The sequence below is a fragment of the Pongo pygmaeus genome, chromosome 7 (genome assembly GCF_028885625.2).
Source record: "Pongo pygmaeus isolate AG05252 chromosome 7, NHGRI_mPonPyg2-v2.0_pri, whole genome shotgun sequence".
NCBI lineage: Eukaryota > Metazoa > Chordata > Mammalia > Primates > Hominidae > Pongo > Pongo pygmaeus.
The window spans coordinates 155,662,930-155,684,664 of NC_072380.2; the positions used below are offsets into that span (position 1 = coordinate 155,662,930).

The following is a 21,735-nucleotide window of genomic DNA, read 5'->3' on the forward strand; positions in this document are numbered from 1 at the left end:
CCTGTCAGGCTCTGCCTGTGTGTCCATCTTTTTGCCCATCACAGGCTTGTGTTCACATCCTGCCATTCATACCAGCACCCAGAAACAATAGCCCCAGCTGCTTCCAATTGGCAGCCCTGGGCTTGAGTTTGGGGAGCATTACTTTCATTAAGGCAGGCAAAAGTGGGAACTTCATTCAGAAAGGGCAAGTGAGGTAGGAGGTCAGCCACATGAGAGAGTTTCCATGGCAACCTTCCATTAAAGTCTCTTCAAATGAAGGATGTAATCTGTGAGGTAAAATCATAGCAAGTCAAGAAATGTGAATACGGAAAAGTTCGAAATTGGGAACTGTTGGGTCTCTGGTAACACTAGGAGCACTCCCAATTACTTGAGTAAGGGAGATAGAAAATTACTGCAGGGTTAGGAATTAGAATGGATGAAGGAATTTGCTGTCTCCAGTGTGATAGATGCCCTTTCTAGAAAAGTCACCATGGATGGAAGACAGAACGGAGGGTAGTGTCTAGAAAAGAACAAGGTTCAACATAGATGCTCCATTATGAATGTAAAAGCTCAAGTATTGTTGACCAAAGGTTAAGAGTCAGTCTAGAGTGAGGGATTGGAGAAGCAGGAGATGGTGGCCCAGCTGGTCAGGGAAGGTCCTTACACAGGCAGAATAGAATAGGGGACAGATCCAAGGCCGAGACACTGACAAGGAGAACAGACACTTCTATCAACATGGAAGAGCAATAGGCAAGAATACAGAGAAAGATCATGTATAGGAAGGGGCCAGGAAGTTGAAAGAATTATCCCCAGCAGTCACATTTTCTCTGTGAAACAGAATACAGTGGTGTCTGCTCAGAGAATGAGGGTACAAATAAGGTTGGACTTTGAGTGCAATGATGGAAGCTTAGGACTATCCCCAAAGGCAAGAGAGAAGGGATATCTTAGGGGACATAACATAGGATAGCCCAGCATTGTGGAGGTCATGGCTAAGACAGGGCATTAAACATTTGCAGAGACCTGCAAGAGTTCAGTAGTGGATTTTCCCCAGCAGCAGTCCATGTTTATGAGGGGGAAAGGCAGATAACAAAAGTATATCTGGGTGTGAGCTAGTTCAGAAGATCACGATGGAAAGAGAGCAGTTGAGTGATGAACTGTGGGAACTTCACTGAGTGGAGAAGTCAAAGTAAGGTTAGAAATATCAGTTTTGAAGCAGTACCAAGGTCAGAGGCTCTAGATGGCACAGAAACACAGAGCAGATGTTGGCAATCCCATGATTAAGAGAGTAGGAAAGAAGGAGATTACAACCACTAAAAATAACCAGAACTTAGTACACAATAAATGAAGGCTCAAAACCAATGGGGAAAGAATGGATTGTTGAATAAATGATATTGCTAAAATAGGCTACTATGTTACTACTAGATCAGGTGTGTGAGTAATGGAAATCCCCACATCATAATGACTTAACACAAGAATGTGTATTTCTTGCTCTTGTAAATGAAGTGAGCAAGTAAGCAGCCCAGGGCTGTGGGCCACTGCTGGAAGGACCCCTTTCCACGTGCCACCACAGCTCAGAGCACACACAGGGAAAGGGGAATGGATGGGTTCCGTAAGACCAGCATTGTTTTCAGAATTATAAATTCTCCAAAATATATATGCATGTATATATCATCACCTATGTGTAGGCTTTAAAAACAAAGAAAATTGAAAATTTGAGGTTCCACTTTGAGTCCAGAAAGCAGTCTTCTAAGAATAAGTATGTCAGGGTTTCCAAGAGCTGCTGGTAGCCTGATGGCTGGACTCAGAGGGTCACATGAAGACACACTGGAAAGTATCTTGAACATGGATTTCATGTCTTGATCTCTGAAAACAGAAAACGACCCTCCTGTAATACACACGAAGTAATTCATAAATTTCCAAACAGCTAGACTTTCTGAAGGCTCTGCTTGGTCAAACAAACATGTCCAGGTCTCTGAAATGCCTTTCTATCTCAAGCACTAAAAAACTATTACTGACTAAATTCTTTTATTGTCAAACACAAAACTGATACTATAAAACAGAAACAGCACAAGAAAGGAAATTAGAAGCCATCATAATTGTGAACAAAAAATAAATAAAATACTGACTAATCAAATCCAAGTGTATGAAAATACTAATACATTATGATAAGTACAATTTATCCCAGAAATGCGAGAACAATAAAAATCTTAGGAAAAGATATCACTCACCAGAGCAAGAGAATACGCAATAATAACCAAATGATAATCAACATTCAGTTATAACATTTTAAAAATCCTGGATACCTAAGAATAGAAGGCAATTTCAACATTTTGAAAAAAGTTACTTACCAGAAACCTAAAGCAAACACCATACTTAGTGGTGAAGCATTAGAAGTGTTCTATCTAAGTGCAAAAACATGATAAGCCTATACATTGTTACCACTGCAATAAAACATAAGAAAAATAAAGGGTATAGAAACTTGTTCCCAACAATCTGCCCCATTAGATAGCTACCTATAACAGAAGACCTTAGACTAATTAATTTGTAAAGAACAGAAATTTATTGCTCACAGTTCTGGTGGTGGAGAAGTCAAAGATCAAGATGCCAACAGATTTGATGTCTGGTGAAGGCCTGTTCCTCATAGATGGCACCTTCTATGTGTCTCTGGAAAGACCTAAAGAGGCGAAGACATTCCCTTCAGTCTCTTTCATAAAGGCATGAATCACATTCATGAGGGGTGCCTCCCAAAGGGATGCACCTCTTTTTTTTTTTTTTTGACATGAAGTCTTGCTCTTGTCACCCAGGCTGGAGTGCAGTGGCGAGATCTCGGCCCACTGCAGCCTCCTCCTCCTCCTGGGTTCAAGCTATTCTCCTGCCTCAGCCTCCTGAGTAGCCAGAATTACAGGCACCTGCCACCACACCTGCCTAATTTTTGTACTTTTAGTAGAGACGGGATTTTGCCATATTGGCGAGGCTGGTCTCAAACTCCTGACCTCAGGTGATCCACCTGCCTCGGCCTCCCAAAGTGCTGGGATTACAGGCGTGAGCCACCACATCTGGCTGGGTTGCACCTCTGAATACCAACACAATAGTGATTAGGTTTCAATATGAATTTTGGAGGGACACAAACATTTGTACCACACCATTCTGCCCCTGCCCGTCCCCAAACTCATGTCTTTCTGACATTTAAAATAAATTCATTCCATCTCAAAACTCTTAACTTCAGTTAAGTCTTAACGTAGTTCCAGCATCAAAAGTCTAAAATCCAAAGTCTTATCTAAATATCACGTAAAACAGATATGGATGAAACTCAAGGTGAGATTTATTCTGAGGCAAATTTGTCTCCAGCCATGAACGTGCAAAATCAAACAAGTGACATGCTTCCAAAATACAATGGTGGGACAGACATAAGATAAACATGCTTATTTCAACATAGAGAAATAGGAAGGAAGGAATGACAGGCTCTGATCAAGTCCAAAACCCAACAGGGCAAACATTAAATCTTAAGACTCCAAAATATTTTTTAGTCCATGCCCCACATTCTGGACACACTGGGGTGGGGCTTGAACCCCAAGGTTTTTGGCAGCCCTGCAGCCCTGCCCTCCTGGCTTTGCTATATGCACCTCTCACAGGCTGGAGTTGCCTGCTGGTGGCTCTACTGGTCTGGGGTCTTCAGGGCAGCCCTGCTTTTATGATGCCACTGGGTAATGCTCTCTCCAGTGACCCCTGCCACACCTGTGGCTGTTCTCTGCCTCTGCCCTAAGTCTGTCTGAGGCATCCTTTGAAATCTAGGTGGAGGCAACCATGCCTCCAAAGCCCGTGTGGAAATGGTACCGTACAGATGCTGCCGAGGTTTAGCGCATATGCCTTCCAGAGGGGTACTCTGAATTGGTCCTGGGCCTGCTTGAGCCACAGCTGTTAACAGCCAATACAGGCCCAAAACTGGAATCCTGAACGCAAAGCCTTGAAATCCTTCTGCTCCCAAGACCCTGGTGTTCTGGACCTGTGGTGGATGAGACATCCATGAATGTAGGGTCCAGCCCCACAGGGTCGGTGGGTTTTCTCTCCATGTGTGGAGACGAGAGAGTGTGGAAATAAAGATACGAGACAAAGAGATAAAAGACAGCTGGGCCCGGGGGACCACTACTACCAAGACGTGGAAACCAGTAGTGGCCACGAATGCCAGGCTGCGCTGATATTTATTGGATACAAGACAAAGTGGCAGGATAAGGAGAGTGAGCCATCTCCAATCATAGGTAAGGTCACGTGGGTCACGTGTCCACTGGACAGGGGGCCCTTTCCTGCCTGGCAGCTGAGGCAGAGAGAGAGAGGAGTGAGAGAGAGAGACAGCTTACACCATTATTTCTGCTTATCAGAGACTTTTAGTACTTTCACTAATTCGCTACTGCTAACTAAACGGCAGAGCCAGGTGTACAGGATGGAACATGAAGGCGGACTAGGAGCGTGACCACTGAAGCACAGCATCACAGGGAGACGGTTAGGCCTCCGGATAACTGCGGGTGAGCCTGACTGATGTCAGGCCCTCCACAAGAGGTGGAGGAGTAGAGTCTTCTCTAAACTCCCCTGGGGAAAGGGAGACTCCCTTTCCCCGTGTGCTAAATGGCGGGTGTTTTTCCTTGACACTGATGCTACCGCTAGACCAAGGTCCACTTGGCAGCGGGCGTCTTCCCAGATGCTGGTGTTACCGCTAGACCAAGGAGCCCTCTGGTGGCCCTGTCTGGGCATAACAGAAGGCTCGCACTCTTGTCTTCTGGTCACTTCTCACTATGTCCCCTCAGCTCCTATCTCTGTATGGCCTGGTTTTTCCTAGGTTATGATTGTAGAGCAAGGATTATTATAATATTGGAAAAAAGAATAATTACTACAAACTAATGATTAATGATATTCATATATAATCATATCTATGATCTATATATAGTATAACTATTCTTATATATTGTATTATACTGGAACAGCTCGTGCCCTCGGTCTCTTGCCTTGGCACCTGGGTAGCTTGCTGCCCACACATGAAAGTCTCAGAAATGCCCTCCAGATCATTCCTCCATTGTCTTGATGAATAACCTACAGTTTCCTTCTATCCATACTAATCTCCTTATCAAACATTTGCTTGACCACACCTTTGGTGTCTCTCCTGGACACACTTTCACATTCTTTACAATATTGTCAGGCTCAGAATTTTCCAAATATTCAAGTTTTGCTTCCCTTTTGATGATAAATTCTGACTTTAATTAATGACTCTCTTCTTGCATTTCACTATAAGCAGTCAAGAGAAGCTGTGCCACACCCTGAACACTTTGCTGAGAGATTTCTTCTGCCAAATATTCTACCTTGTTGCTGATAAGTTCTTCCTTCTACAAAAGGCTAGAACATGAACACAACTCAGCCAAGTTATTTGCCACTTAGTAACAAGGATTGCCTTTCCTTCAGTTTCTGATAATCTGTCCCTCATTTCTGTCTGGTACTTCGTAAGAATGGCCTTTACTGTCCATGTTTCTACCCAGATTTTGATCATGACCACTTGGATAATCTCCAGGAAGACTGAGGATTTTCTCTATAGCTCTCCTCTTCTTCTGAGCCCTCACCAGAATAGCCAATGTTTGATTAGAGCCTGTTCCTCACAGATGACACCTTCTATGCGTACTCATGTGGCAGAAGGAGCTAGAATGCTCCTTTCAATCTCTTTTATAACAGCATTAATCCCATTTATGAGGATGGAACTTTCATGATCTAATTCCTTCCCAAAGGGCCCCACCTCTTAATACCAACGCAATGGAGATTAGACTGCAACATTTTGGAGGGACATGATGTTCAGACTACAGTAATAGCTTAAAACTCTTCTATTATAAAACACTTCATCTGATTCTCTGGCTGTTCAGGTTTTTAAAAAATTAAAATAAAAAAAACACTTTTAAATCCTGAATGAAAAAATATCTTAAATCCTTTCCCACTCTATGCCAAGTTAACATGAACATTTCAGAGGCCAAAAATAAAATGGGAACTGGATCATGATTCAACATGGTAGTTAAGTCAGGAGGCTGGAAGCTGCCTTGAGAATGTTTGCTTTTGTCTAATTATCTTGTGCCACATGTAGGGGATAAGAGACAAGGCAACGGATGTCCATAAGATAGGAAGTTAAAATAAAAAAAACACATAAATTAGGAGCTTAGGAAGGGATATATCTTAAATTAAATACTGAACTAGGAAGAAAGACACACTCTGCACAACCTGTCTGCCTCACTATTGGCTCTGCATGAAGATACAAATAGGAAGAGAAGTTTCACCTCAGAATCCAGAAACTTCCAGAGTATAGGGTTTGTATTTATATTACTAGTTAAATACACTAAACTCTAAACCAAGAAACAAATGTAAGGTAATAATGGATTGGTTTCACTCTATAGATGCCTGGAAATCAAAGGAAAATTCTCTCTGAAGGGATAGACTCTGAGTCCAGAAATCATAGAATTCTCACAGATACTATCTCCATAAATCTGCTATAAATCAAAATTTACAAAAGAAAAATAAAAACAAGAAGCAATGAGTGAGTAGAATTAGAGCATAAAAGGTTTTAAACATTGGAAAAAATAGATACCAAATACAAAATAAGTTTCCTTAAAGAAATAAAAGATCAGCTGGGCATGGTGGCTCATACCTGTAATCCCAGCACTTTGGGAGGCCGAGTTGGGAAGATCGCTTGAGCCCAGGAGTTAGAGACCAGCCTGGGCAACATAGGAAGACCCCATCTTTGTTTTATAAAAATAAAATAACTTTAAAGAAAGAAAAAAATCATAGAAAGCATCAGGAAAGAATACAATACCATCAGAAAAATATTGGGCAGACTTGACCCCCCCAAAATAAAAAATCTAAAGAGAACATCCAGAAGTAAAAAAATATATAACCATCATATGTTAAAACTCCAGGGATAAATTAAATAACAGATTAGACACAGATGAAGAGAGAATAAGAAACTGGAACATGAGCTGAAGAAACTACTCAAATGTGACCCAGAGATAATAAGAGTTGGAAAATACAAAGAATAAACTAGAAGACAGGGAGAATAGAATTAGAGTCTGATATAGAAATAAGCAGAATTTCAGAAGAAGAGAGTACAGACAATATTTGAAGAAATAACAATGAGTGGTTTTTCCAAAATTGATTAAAGACATGAATACTCAGATAAAGTAATCATATTGAGGCACATTCAGAGTATCACTTCAGGACTCCAAAGCCAAGAGGAAAATTTAAAACCTGCCAGAGAGAAAAGACATACATCTAAAAAATAACAACAATTACACTTGCACTGACTTCTCAATTTGATTACGGAAGTTAGAAGATGGTGCACTAGTGTCTCCAAAGTGTTGAAAGAAAATGACAAGAAATTAAGGTAGAACTGAATATTTGAATAAAGGCATTTTCTGATAAATACAAAACTGAAATTGTTTACCACTGCTCAGCCATTACTAAATGAACTCCCAAAATATTCTTTAAAAGGAGTGAAAATAATATCAGACAGGCAGATGGAATGAAAGAAGGAATCATAGAAAAAGATATATTAATGTGTGGTGCTATGGATTGAGTTGTGTTGTTTTTCCTACCCACCCCACGAATTCACATATTGAAGCCCTAACCTCCAAAATGGCTGCATTTGGAGTAAGTAATTAAGGTTAAATGAGGTCATAGGTGTTAGCCTCTGATCTGGTAAAATTAGTCTCCTAATATGAAGAGCCACCAGAGAGCTCCTTCTCTCTCCACCATGTGAGGACATCATGACAAGCTGCCATCTATGAACCAGAGAGTGAGCCCTCACCAGATACTGAATCTGCCTGCACCTAGATCTTGGACTTCCCAGCCCCTAGAACTGTGAGAAATAAATGTCTGTTGTTTAAGCCTCCTAGTTTGCAGTAATTTATTATGGCAGCTAAAGAAGACTAAGACATACGGAAAAATCAAAACTATCACTGAATAGATAGCACAATAAGAATTTCCAATTTATGGGGGCTTAAAGAAAATAAGAGGGATAATACTAGACACATGTGGCATAAAAGGAAAGAGGGAGGTGATAGAGTTGTTCTGTAGTTTTTGCAGAGTTCACAAGGAGGTTCAGATACACTGAAAAAATTTGGCCGGGCGCGGTGGCTCATGCCTGTAATCCCAGCACTTTGGGAGGCCGAGGCGGGCAGATCATGAGGTCAGGAGATGGAGGCCATTCTGGCTAACACGATGAAACCCCGTCTCTACAAAAATACAAAAATAAGAAAAATACAAAAAAACTAACTGGGCGTGGTGACACACGCCTGTAGTGCCAGCTACTCAGGAAGCTGAGGCAGGAGAATCACTTGAACCCGGGAGGCAGAGGTTGCAGTGAGCCAAGATCGTGCCACTGCACTCCAGCCTGGGCAACAGAGCGAGTATCCATCTCAAAAGAAAAAAAAAAAAAGAAAGAAAGAAAAAATTAGACATAAAGAGTAAATTCCAAAATGCAAAATGATAGAAATCCAGTTTTAAACTTCTATGTATGTGTAGAAAAATAAGAGATCAATACTGAATGGTGAAAAGCATAAAAGAAATAAAAAGAACTAAACAAGATGATAGAAATATATCCTTATTCCTTAGCAGTGACAATAAATAAAATCACCAGTTCTAGCCTGGGCAACATGGCAAAGCCTCCTCCCTACAAAAAAAAATACAAAAGTTAACCAGGCATGGTGGTGTGTACCTGTAGTCCCAGCTACTTGGGAGGCTGAGGTGGGAGGATGGGTTGCGCGGAGGCTGAGGTGGGAGGATGGGTTGCGCGGAGGCTGAGGTGGGAGGATGGGTTGCGCGGAGGCTGAGGTGGGAGGATGGGTTGCGCGGAGGCTGAGGTGGGAGGATGGGTTGCGCGGAGGCTGAGGTGGGAGGATGGGTTGCGCGGAGGCTGAGGTGGGAGGATGGGTTGCGCGGAGGCTGAGGTGGGAGGATGGGTTGCGCGGAGGCTGAGGTGGGAGGATGGGTTGCGTGGAGGCTGAGGTGGGAGGATGGGTTGCGCGGAGGCTGAGGTGGGAGGATGGGTTGCGCGGAGGCTGAGGTGGGAGGATGGGTTGCGCGGAGGCTGAGGTGGGAGGATGGGTTGCGCGGAGGCTGAGGTGGGAGGATGGGTTGCGCGGAGGCTGAGGTGGGAGGATGGGTTGCGCGGAGGCTGAGGTGGGAGGATGGGTTGCGCGGAGGCTGAGGTGGGAGGATGGGTTGCGCCTGGGAGTTTTAGGCTGCAGGGAGCCACAATCACACTACTACATTCAAGCCTGGGCAACAGTCAGACCTCGTCTCAAAAAAGAAAACAAAAAATCACCAGTTTGAAGCTAATTATTATACTGATTTTTTGTTTTAATCCATAAAAAGATACACCCAAAACATAAGAGCATAGAAAAGTTAATCATACAAAAAATGGCAGAAGATATAGTGGACTTATACTATTAATATGAGATAAATAGACCTCAAGGCAAAAAGTATTAATAGACATAAATGACAAAATGTTCAAGTCACTATAAAATATGTTAACAATTTAAAATTATGTCTTCCAGAGGTGCTTCAATATAAGGAAGTAAAAGATGTTGTAAATACAGGGAAAAATTGACAAAACCGACAATATAATGAAATATTTTAACACACATTGCTCAATAATTGATAGATCTAGAATGCAAAGTATAGTGAAAACACTGAACAAGATAACTGACAAGACTGACTGAATATACATATGTGGGACCTTGCACCCAACAATTATAGATCAGGCCTTCTTCTCAAAGATGGAAAACTACCCAGAGCTTTGAGGGGCTGAGGTAGGAGTATTGCTTGAGCCAAGGAGTTTGAGACCAGCAAGGGCAAGATGACAATACCCCATCCCTACAAAAAATTTTAAGATAGCTGAGTGTGGTGTTGCATGCCTATGGTACTAGCTATTTGGGAGGCTGAGGCAGGAGGGCTGATTGAGCCCAGGAGTTCGAGTTATAGTGAGGTATGATTGGGCCACTGCACTCCAGCCTGGGCGACAGAGCAAGACCCTGTCTCTAAAACTATTGGAGGGGGGAACCAAACTGAAAATTTTAAAATACTTTAAATTGAACAGTTAAAAATCTATACCGAAATGAAAAAAAAAAAAAAAAAAAACCTTCAGGGTAAAGCTAAAGCAGTACTCAAGGAGAGATTTATAAGCAGTTAGAAATTTAAATGTTTATAATAGGAGAGAAGAAAATTGGAAAATTAATACAGTAAACATTCGATTTTGCCAAGCGTGTGAGCTCATGCCTGTAATCCTAAAACTTTGGGAGGCCAAGTTTGGCGAATCGCTTGAGCCCAGGAGTTTGAGACCAGTCTGGGCAATGAAATGAGACCCCATCTCTACAAAAAATGCAAAACATAGATGGGCATGATGGCGCACACCTGTAGTCCCAGCTATTCAGAAGGCTGAAATGGGAGGATGCCGTGAGCCCAGGAGGTCAAGGCTGCAGCAAGCCATGATCGTGCCACTGCACTCCAGCCGGGTGACAAAGCGAGACCCTACTTCAAAAGCAAACAACAAAAAAATTCCGCTTTAAAAGTCAGAAAGTAGGTATGAAGAAAATAACAAAGTGGTAGAAGTTAATGAAATAGAAATCAAGGGTATGATAGAAAGGCCCAAGAGGTGAATTTAATGGCATATTAGACAATCAGAGAAAGGAAGAGTAAACAAGAAGAATGGTAGGTAGGAACCATCAGACTGAAGATCACAAAATTTAAAAAGAGAATGGAAAATACAGAAAAAGCCTTGGTATCTGGGACATGGAGACAAGGTCTGACATAGTTGTATATAAGTCGATGTAATTATTGACTCTGTTTCTTCACCCTTTGCTATACATCAGCAGTCCCCAACCTTTTTGGTACCAAGGGGCCAGTTTCATGGAAGACAATTTTTCCATGGATGAGGCAGAAGGATGGTTCTGGGATGAAACTGTTCCACCTCAGATCATCAGATTCTCATAAGGAGCATGCAACCCAAATCCCTCACATGCACAGTTTACAATAGGGTTTGTGCTCCTATGAGAATCTGATGCCACTGCTCATCTGACAGGAGGCAGACCTCAGGCTGGAAACCTTGCTCGCCTGCCACTCACTTCCTGCTATGTGGCCTGGCTCCTCATAGGCCATGGACTGTGGAGCTGGGGACCCCTGCTATACAATACTCTCTGCCATGTAACTTTGCAGTTCCTCCAGCCAAAGACTTTGTTTAGTTCCCTGATATTCACGTTGGATGTTGTCACATGACTTGCTTCAGGCAATTATATTAGCAGAAGTGACACAAGCAAAGACATGAGATGAGCTTGTGTGACTGGGATTTCTCTCATGCCCCCACCATCATCCTGAGAAGAAAATGCTTCAGCTAGACCACTTGCATCAGGAGGATGAGAGACGTGGGTTGTAGAACCATCCCAGTAGACTCAAGATCTGTAGTGAGAAGCGGAGCTACCCAGCTGAGCTGGGCCTACCCACAGATCCATGAGTGATAATACAAAAATGGATGTTTCACATCAGTGGGCCATGGGGCGGCTAATTATGCAGCAGTAGCTAACTGATAGACCATGGATCCACTAAGAGAAAGGGACAGACACAATATTTGAAGATATAGGAGATCATTTTTGAAAACTGACAGAAAATAACCACAGATTTGAGAAACTCTAAGAAACTGAAGCAGAATTGATACAAGGAAAAATCATACCTGGATACATCATTGCAAAACTTCTGAAACCCAAGAATAAAGAGAAAGCCTTAAAAGCAGTCCGAGCAAACAGCCACAATACTTAAAGGAGCAACAATAAGAATAATACCCGAGTTCCAAAAAGAGAAAGTAAGCAATGAGAAAAGACAATGGAAGAACATTGTGAAACTGCTGGAAGAAAATCACTAATTCTAGAGCGTTCTACAAAACAAAATACCCTTCAAAATGCAAAAGTAAAGACAAAGTGAAAGAAACACACTCTCATAGAATGTATCACCATCAGACCACACTAAAGGAAATCCAAAAGGTGGATGAAAAATTATATCAAACATAAGCAATGGAAAGAATATTAGTTAATATAAATGAAAATCTATTGTATAAGACAATAATAACAAGGACTTTAGGAATATAATATATAGAAGTAAAAAATTATACAGCAGATTTAATATAATGAATATAAGTAGTGTGAATAATTGTATGTGACCACAGTAACACAGAAGGTGACAGAGGAACGAAAGGAGTTAAAAGTATTCCAAGGCTCAAGCATTGTGCTAAGAGGCAATAAATATGAAAATGAATTAAAACAGTTGTGTCCCAATAAAATGTATTTGAATTTCATATATATCTATGGAAGATGCTTTAAGTAAAAAAAAAAAAAAAATTCACACTTAGATACTATAGTATAGTTTATTATTTATTTATTAATATTCTACTTAATAAATAACATTCTTAGCTCACAGGTTGTACGAACACAGGACTGCAGCTGGCTGTGGTCTCAGGTTTTTGTTTGCCAGCCCACGTATCAGGAAAATAGCAACCACACAAGGCAGCTACCACCACTCAGTCTGGGGTACAAAGGGGAGAATTAATAAAACTAGTAAGTTGGAATTCATGAACATGAGGCACTCCCCAGGTGCCCCAGGGCGGCTGCCACACTGGGATCTGGCCTCTGAAGAGGGATGGCAGCAGCTGCCAGGGTCTGAGCTGGAAGGGCCTACGGCCTGAAACCCAGACCCCCGAGATGAGGCGTCCCTGGCAGTGGTTTGAGGTCTCTAGGAGGGAGATGAAGCTGGTTCTGCAGAGTCGGGAACCTGCAACCCAGTTTTAGCAGCTAGGTGGGGAAGTGCCCCTGCCAGGTGAACCAGCAGTGTCCAGAGGACACGTGGCCCCAGTGGCAGGCAGACCGGAAGCCTGGGAAAGACACCGGAAGCAAACTGAAAGGAGCACATCCCCCATCTTCCCCAGCCTTGCGTGCTTTCTCTGGTGCCCCTAGTGGGAGAATTTAGCACAGCACCAGCTGGCCCCCCAGAAATGAGTTTGCTGAGCTAGGGCCAGCCACAGAGGTGGAGTGGGGATGGTTGGTGTGGAGCTGAGTCAACTTAGGCAAACTGAGTCAACACCAGGCAAACACTAAGTAAAAGAATCTGGCAGAGCTTCTACTGTCAGACAAAAGTGATGTTGATACAGGAAACATTACTATAATGGAGGGCTTTTCATAATTGCAAAAGGGTAAATCCGACAGGTGGATACAATAATTCTAAATGTGTATGCATCTATTAACATAACCTCAAAATATATAAAGCAAACATTAACAGAAATAAAAGATGAAATGGTAAATCTCAACATACTTCTTTCAGTGTGTGACAGAACAATCCAGCAAATTAATAAAAATATGCAATATTTGAACATCATTAACAACCTTGGCCCACTAACATATACAGGTCACTGCACCGAACAACTGAAAAGTCACAATTTTTTCAAGTGTACATGGAATGTTCATCAAATTTTTGTCCATATGCTGGGGACAAAGCAAATCTCCACAATGTCAATGACTTGAAATCGTGTGGCATGTTTTTGACCATAATGCAATTGAATAAAAAACTGATATCAAAAAATAAAATATCCCCAAAGGTTTGGAAGATAAGAAATAAATTTATGAATATTCTAAGTCTCAGAAGACAGTCACAAAGGAAGTTGGAAAATATTTGTATTAAATTATACTGAGGCAAGGTACAGTGATTCATGCCAGTAACTCCAGCACTTTGGGAGGGTGAGGTGGGAAGGTTGCTTGAGCCCATGAGTTAGCAGCCTGGGCAACATAGTGAGAACCCGTCTCTACAAAAAATTTTAACAACTGGCGAGGTGTGGTAGTGCCCACCTGTAGTCCCAGCTGCTATGGAGGTGGAGGTGGGAGGATCACCTGAGCCCAGAAGGTTAAGGCTTCAGTGAGCCATGGTCATGCCACTGCACTCCAACCTGCATGACATAGTGTCCAAAAATAATTACACTGTTTCTCCAAAAGAGAATTATACTGTTTACATGACCTATTATTACTTGTGGTATAGTGACAAAGATATGCTTAAGAGAAACTTGTGATCTAAAATCATCTATTAATGGGAAAAATTCTTAAAGACAGAGAACTGAGTATCTACTTCAAGAAATTAGAAAAAGAATAGCAAATATATCCACAGAAAGAAGAAATTCAAACTAATAGAAAATTCACCAAAAAATAAAAATAAAAGGTTGCTTATTTGAAAAAACTAATAAAACTTATAAATCCTTAGAAAGATTGATCATGACTAAGACAGAAGGCACAAATTATCAATATCAGGAATAAAAAGATGACATCTCTAGACTAAAAAACATAAAAAGATACCATCTAGGGCTAGGTAAAAAGTTCTTAAAGTTGACACCAAAAGCTGAATCCATAGAAGGAACAATTGATAAACTGGACCTCACCAACATTAAGACCTTTGCTTTGCTATTGACTCTGTTATTAGGATGAAAAGACAAGCTACAGACTAAGAGAAAATATTTACAAGCCACAATCTGACAAAGAGTTTTATCTAAAATATACAAAGAACTCTTAAAACTCAACAGTAAAAACAAAAAATCAATGAGAACATGGACAAGGCATATAAACAGACATTTTGTCAGCAAGCAGATATGGGTGGCAAATAAGCACATTAAAAAATAATCAACATCCTTATCCTTTTTTTTTTTTTTTTTTTGAGACAGAGTCTTGCTCTGTCGCCCAGGCTGGAGTGCAGTGGTGCGATCTCAGCTCACTACAAGCTCCGCCTCCTGGGTTCACGCCATTCTCCTGCCTCAGCCTCCTGTGTAGCTGGGACTACAGGTGCCCGCCACCATGCCCGGCTAATTTTTTTTGTATTTTTAGTAGAGACGGGGTTTCACCATGGTATCCATCTCCTGACCTCGTGATCCACCCACCTCGGCCGCCCAAAGTGCTGGGATTACAGGCGTGAGCCACTGCGCCCAGCCCATCCTTATCCTTTATAAAATGCAAATTTAAGCCACAATGAGATATCACCACATACCTATGAGAATGGCTAGAATAAAAAATAGTGACAACACCAAATCCTGAAAAGGATGCAAAGTAACTAGATCACTCATACACAGCTGGTGAAAATTTAAAATGGTACAGTCACTATGGAAAACAGTTTGACAGTTTCTTATAAAAATGAACATACGACTACCATGCATTTCATAACTCAAGCTCCACCAGACATTTGGAGAAAGGTTCAGAAACTGGAAGCTTACCCCAAGACGCCTCAGGTGACATGGATAGGGGAGGCCTTTAAGGTTTTTAACAATAAGGACCAGGCAGGGAAGGAAAAAAAGGATGAGAGAATGAAAAATCGGGCAAAAATTTTGGCTGCCATAATTACAGGTCTGCCTCAAGGTGACCCTAGGCAGGAGAAACACTCCAGACAAGGGGTGACCAGACCTCAACCAGCAGCAATAGGACTGAGGGACAACCAATGTTCTTATTATAAGAAAGAGGGGCACTGGAAAAGGGACTGTTCATTCCATCCTGTGAAGTCATGACAGCATGAATCTCCCCAACCCACTCCTCTTGATGCTAGTCTCTTGTATGAAAAGGCCACCCTCTCTGCTGGATGTAGCCCAACTGCTCTCCCAGCTGCAGTCTTGAAGCGTTCTGTTGGCATCACCACCGCAAAGCCTCAGGTCACTCTCAACGTAGCAGGCAGGAAACTTGAATAACTATTGGATACTGGGACCACCTACTCTGTCCTCACCCAACCTGTGGGACCTCTGCAATGCCGACTGTATGGTGATGGGAATAGATAGCCAGGAGAAGGTAAAATGATTTGCCTTTCCTTTGACTTGTGAAATCGGATTTAAGGGTATTATTCTTTCCTATATATCCCTAAGTGTCCCCTTCCTTTAATAGGTCATGACTTATTATCCAACCTGGGAGCCTCAGTTTCCCTCCAGGGGGATGCAATATAAGTCTCAGTACCTCTGAGAAGAGAATCCATTTACTGGCCCTTTTGGCTCCCAAAGGTCAGAAGCTACCTCCTGTCCTGGAAGAGATAGTATGTCAAGTGGCAAAGTTTATATGGGATGCCAGCACTCTGAGACAAGCCATCACTGCAGAGCCTATTAAGATAAAACTTAAGCCAAGCATACTCTACCCATGCAAGCCCCAATACCCTTTGAGGACAGAAGACCTACAGTGAATACAGCTCCTCCTGGAAAAAATTCCTACAGCACAGGCCTATTCAGCCCTGCCAGTCACCTTGTAATACCCCAATCTTACCTGTGGAGAAACCAGAAGGGGAGTACTGGTTTAGGGTACTCCTTTTAGGAGTGAATGACTTAGGGCAGTGAATGACTCAGTTGTTCCCAGTCATCCTATAGTTCCCAATCTATCCACACTCCTCTCTCAGATCCCTAGGCGCACTCAGTTCTACATGGTGCTGGATCTAGAGGACACTTTCTTTTGTATCCCATTGCATCCCAAATTCTCCTAAATTTTTGCCTTTGAATGGAAGTATCCAGAGACCCAGGAAACTTCCCAAAATACCTGGACAGTGCTACCCCAGGGGTTCAGGATAGCTCCTACCTCTCTGGGAAAGCCCTGGCAAAAGACCTCAGAGATCTTAAACTTACAAGTAGAACCTTATTGCAATATGTGGATGATTTGCTTATTGCTAGTGAGGGCTTCCATAGTTTTCAAGAACATACTATTAAAATCTTAAATTTCTTGGCTGAATGGGAATATAAGTTCTTCCCTTAAAGGCCCAGATCTCCCAGACACAGGTTCGATGACTAGGGTTCATACTTACCCCAGAAGCCAGGATGCTTGCCCCATACTGAAAGCAGGCCATTGCTTCACTACTAGTCCCTGGTAGTAGAAGAGAACTGCATGGATTTCTGCAGATGGCTGGCTTCTGCTGGGTTTAGATCCTAAACTTTGGCCTCATATTTAAACCCACTCAAGAGTGGAAAAAACCAACCATCCCACTGGGTAGAAGCCTGTCAGCAAGCATATGAAACGCTAAAATCTGAGTTAGGAAGGCCCCTGCCCTAGGACTCCCACATTTGTAGAAGCCTTTCTTCCTATCTGTATATGAGAGGTTCAGGCCAGCCCTGGATGTCCTAATTCAGAATCTGGAGTCCATCCAATGGCCAGTGGTTACTTTCAAAGCAATGAGACCCAGTAGCCCAGGGAAGGCCAAGCTGACTTAGGGCAGTGGTGGCCACCAGCCTCCTGGTCAGAGAGGCCTCCCAACTCACGAGGCCAACCCCTTCAGGTTGACACTCCTCACCAGGTCTGGAATGTGTTAGAAATAAAAGAGCACCACTGGGTGGGGAAGCCTAACTTTATAGCCGGCCCTGCTGCTAGACACCCTCGACTGAACCTTAAAGGTGTGTTAGACCTTGAATCCTGCCGCCCTGGTTTCCTCGCCCACTTCAGAGACACAAACACACTTGTGTGGAGACTTTAGAGCAGACCTATTCTAGACAAATGGACCTGCAGGACTCCCCCTTAGAAAATACAGATAAAGAATTATTTACATCTGGGTACAGCTTTGTAGAAAATGGCATCCAAAAGGCAAGCTATGCTGCTGTTGGCCTGAACCACATTGTAGAAGCAAAAGCCCTTGCCCCAAGCACTTCCACTCAGGAAGCAGAGCTCAGAGCCCTAGTCACGGCTCTTTAACTAAGGGAAGGAAAATACTTAATGTATATCCTGCCTCTAAGTATGGATTCCTAGTGCTCCCTGCTCATGCAGCTGTCTGGAAAGAAAGGAGATTGTGGACTCCTAGGAGCTACCCCATAAAACATAAAAAAGTGATTCTGTCCCTTCTTGAGGCAGTTCAGCTCCCTGCCCAGATAGCTGTCATGCACCATGAAGGGCCCCAGTGGGCAGTTCTTTAACCAGCCGAGGAGACAGCTGAGCTGGTGAAGCTGCCAAACAGGTGGCCCAGACAGAGCGGCTTGGCCCCTTGGCTCCCGTAACCCATGTTCCTACCATAGGAAGGAGGGGCACTGGGAAAGGGACTGCTCATTCCATCCTGGGAAGCCAGGACAGAATGAATCTGCCCAACCCACTCCTCTGATTGCTAGCCTCTTCCTAGCCACTTTCTTCTAGATGAAGATTTAAATCAGGCTGTAAAATACATCATTAACTTGGGACAAGTTCAGCAGGCCATCTTCCAATATGATAGTAAGATGTGACGTCAGCTGGGTCATGGAGTTTCAAATCATTTCCCTGCTAGCCCAGGTGCACAGGTCCTACTCAAGACATGGCGAAAAGGAAGCCCAGAGGCTCAGTTCACTGAGAAATGAAAGGGTCCATACCAGGTTTCCTTGGCCACTGCAAGAGCTGTACAGTTGGAAGGACTTGTCTCTAGAATAAAACCTTTTGCTTCTCCTGATGGACGACAGGCCTGCTTGGAGAAAACAGTCTACTCCCGTAAACCTATAGAGGACCTTAAGTATTTGTTCAAGAAGCTGCCTCTGGAAGACAGCAATAGTTAAGTAACATCCTTATATAAATGATATATACCAGGGGATATGCAGACTATCTTCAGGACCCTGGCTTGCTACCCCCAACTGCACAACTCAACCTGAACCTCTCCATTCTCAATGACACCAGGGGACATTCAAATTTGGGCTCCTCTTGGAGTTGTTTTCCCTTGAGGCCACCCTAATAACCTCCTCAACCACCCTGCTTGCCTAGCTCCTTCCCCCGCACGGCTCTGTGGGCTTGGACACCCCAAGCCCAGGCCAAGGAAGGGCCAGGTCCGGCACCCAGAAGTCCCCCACCTGATCTTGACTCCTTCAAGTCCCCCAATAAACTGCCAGTGAACCACCACAAGCTGCCCAAATCCATTGTGTTAGACTGATGCAACTGAGTGATGGGGAAGGTGTGGGTCCCTCCAGCTTTCGTGGGTGCTAAGACTGCTGGGTGTCTGGCACCGCTCTGGCCCTGGGACATAGCAGTTAGGAGGCCAACCAGGCCCTGGCCTTCTGGCTTCAGGGTCCAAGAGGGACAGAAGTATTCCTTGCTTATGTATTCCCTGCGTAAGATTGCAGCAAGGCCAGTGCACCCTGGGAGAGGTTCCCTGTGCAAGGAGAGCCCTGGGGATCTCGCCCAGTCTCCGGGCCCAGGAAGGGGAAGATGGAAGAGGAAGGAACAGCATGTGGGTGAGAGGAGAGCTGGGAGAGCAGAAGCTGGGAATGAATGGGCAGGGGCAGGAGCAGAGGAGGCCTGGAGGGTGGGTAGAGACCTTGGAAGCTCCAACTGGTTTCTCATTCATCAATCTTCACTGGTATCTCCAGGGCTAAGCCTCCAGCTGTGGGTCCCTCCCCTGGCAGGAGAGGACATAGTGGTGTAAACCAAAAATGAAATTCTAAGCTCCCCCACCATCTGAATGGACCCCTGCTCTTGACCAAGGGCATTCCAGGGTTAACCTGAAACACGAGTTCAGACCACGACGGGAAATGTGTGTTGGATATGCCTCACTGTACCCTCCTCCCTTTGGATTTCAGGCCAAGCTGACCAGCAGTAACATCAACACAGCCCTTAAGACTGAGAGAACAGACTCTCTAAGTCTGATGAGAAACAATCTATTCTCTCTGAAGCCTGCTACCTGGAGGCTTCATCTGATGATGAAACACTGCTCTCCACAACCCCTTATCTTAACCAGACATTCCTTTCTATTAATGCTAAGTCTTTAAAAAATAACCTTTTTTTTTTTTTTTTTTTTTTTTTTGTAGTGGTGAGCTCTCTCTCTGTTGCCCAAGCTGGTCTCTAACTCCTGGGCTCAAATGGTCCTCGGCCTCCCCATGGCAAGGATTACAGAAATGGGCCACCATGCCCAGACAACTTAACTCTTTTGACCAATTGCCAATCAGAAAATCTTTGAATCTGCCTATGACCTAGAAGTCCCTCTGTCACTTCCAGTTGTCCCCACCTTTCTGGACCAAACCAATGTCCATCCTGCAAGTACTGATTGATGTCTTATGTCTCCCTAAAATTTGTAAAACCCAGTTGCAGCCTGACCACTTTGGGTACATGTTCTCAGGATCTTCTGAGGCCGTGTGACCGGCCACGGTCACTTAGATTTGGCTCAGAATAAATCTCTTCAAACATTGCAGTGTTTCACTCTTTTTGTTGGCAGGGGAACAACGTGGGTGACCAGGAGGCTGCATTCTTTGAGCAATGGCCAACAGGCTCAACGGCTATGTCCTCAGTCCATTCAGCCCCAGGGGCCACCCCTCCCCGGGGCAGAGGGCTCAGAGCCGAGCCACGACAAGGTGACACTTCAGGAACAAGTGTGAGCAATGCTAGGGTGTTGGGAATAGGCCCCCCAAATCTGGCCATAAACTGGCCTCAAAACTGGCCATAAACAAAATCTCTGCAGCACTGTGATATGTTCGTGATGGCCATGATGCCCACGCTGGGAGGTTGTGGGTTTATCGGAATAAGGGCAAGGAACACCTGGCCCACCCAGGGCAGAAAACCGCTTAAAGGCCGTTCTTAAATCACAGACAATACCATGAGTGATCTGTGACTTAAGGACATGCCCCTGCTGCAGATAACTAGCCAAACCCACCCCTTTATTTTGGCCCATCCCTTTGTTTCCCTAAGGGATACTTTTAATCTATAATCTATAGAAACAGTGCTTATCACTGGCTTGCTGTGAATAAATACGTGGGTAAATCTCTGTTGGAGGCTCTCAGCTCTGAAGGCTGTGAGACCCCTGATTTCCCACTCCACACCTCTATATTTCTGTGTGTGTGTCTTTAATTCCTCTAGCACCGCTGGGTTAGGGTCTCCCGGACCGAGCTGGTCTTGGCACTAGGGGAGCTGCCCTGATAGGTAGTGAGCTCCCTGTCCCTGGGGCTATGAAGCAGAGCCAGGTGCCGCCCCAGGGAGCTCCTCCTTTGAGGGAGGTCCAGAACCCTGGAACCCGAGCCCAGGCCCAGGCCTGAATCCGGAGCTTGTTTAACCCAGCAATTCCGGGACCCCATCCTGGGTCGCTGGCATCCGCTGTCATTTGAGAGGCTGGGGCTAGCGGGAAGAGCTGGTCTGGCCTTCTCTGGGCCGCCTTTCCTCCCCAGCCTCTTCAGGAAGGGGCACAGGACAGCCGAGCTGCACAACAGCCCGCTGGGCCTGCGCCCCAGGGCCTCCGGCGACACTTGGAGTCCGCAGCTGAGTCACTGACTCTCACCCGGGCTCCCCCACCTTTCGCCCGGCCCTGATTTGCTCTGGTTTCAAAAGCGAGGAAGGGCGGGAACGCTCGGGAGGAGCCTGGGGTTGGTAGGACCTTTAGTGGGTAGAATGAATGTCGTGAGGGCGAGTAAGGAGGTACCGGCTGGGGTTGAAAATGCGCAAGGGGACCATGAGCGTGATTCGCCCTGAGCCGCTGCGAACGCCCTGCGAGCTGGGGTGGCCCTGGAGGTCCTGGAGCAGAAGCTAGGTTCCCGCAGAGTCCGCTGCAGCGCCGCTGGCGACCGGGCTGGGTCCCATTTTCCACGAAAAGTCCCGCGGCTTCGGCCGCGGAGGTGCTGGAGCCTTTGTGCTCAGACGAAAGGCCTAATGGCCAGGGCCAGGCCGCATCTTCAGAGCCTGGCGAGGGGCTCGCGCTGCTGGGGAGGCGGAGACGCCGGGGCGCCCGTGCACCCTCGCGCCTGCAGCGCCGCGTACGGCCGCCAGGTGCCGCTGTGGCGCT

The 21,735-nt window shown here is 44.5% G+C and overlaps 1 long non-coding RNA gene across 1 annotated transcript; it reads right to left on the reverse strand.

Moving 5' to 3' along the window:
- Positions 1-1,340: 1,340 nt before the first annotated feature.
- On the reverse strand, positions 1,341-21,709 carry LOC129042723 (uncharacterized). Its single transcript, XR_008504193.2, has 3 exons — positions 21,376-21,709; positions 2,550-2,653; positions 1,341-1,842 (listed from the first exon to the last, which is right to left on the reverse strand). It is a non-coding gene; the product is annotated as an uncharacterized LOC129042723 (long non-coding RNA).
- Positions 21,710-21,735: the final 26 nt, after the last annotated feature.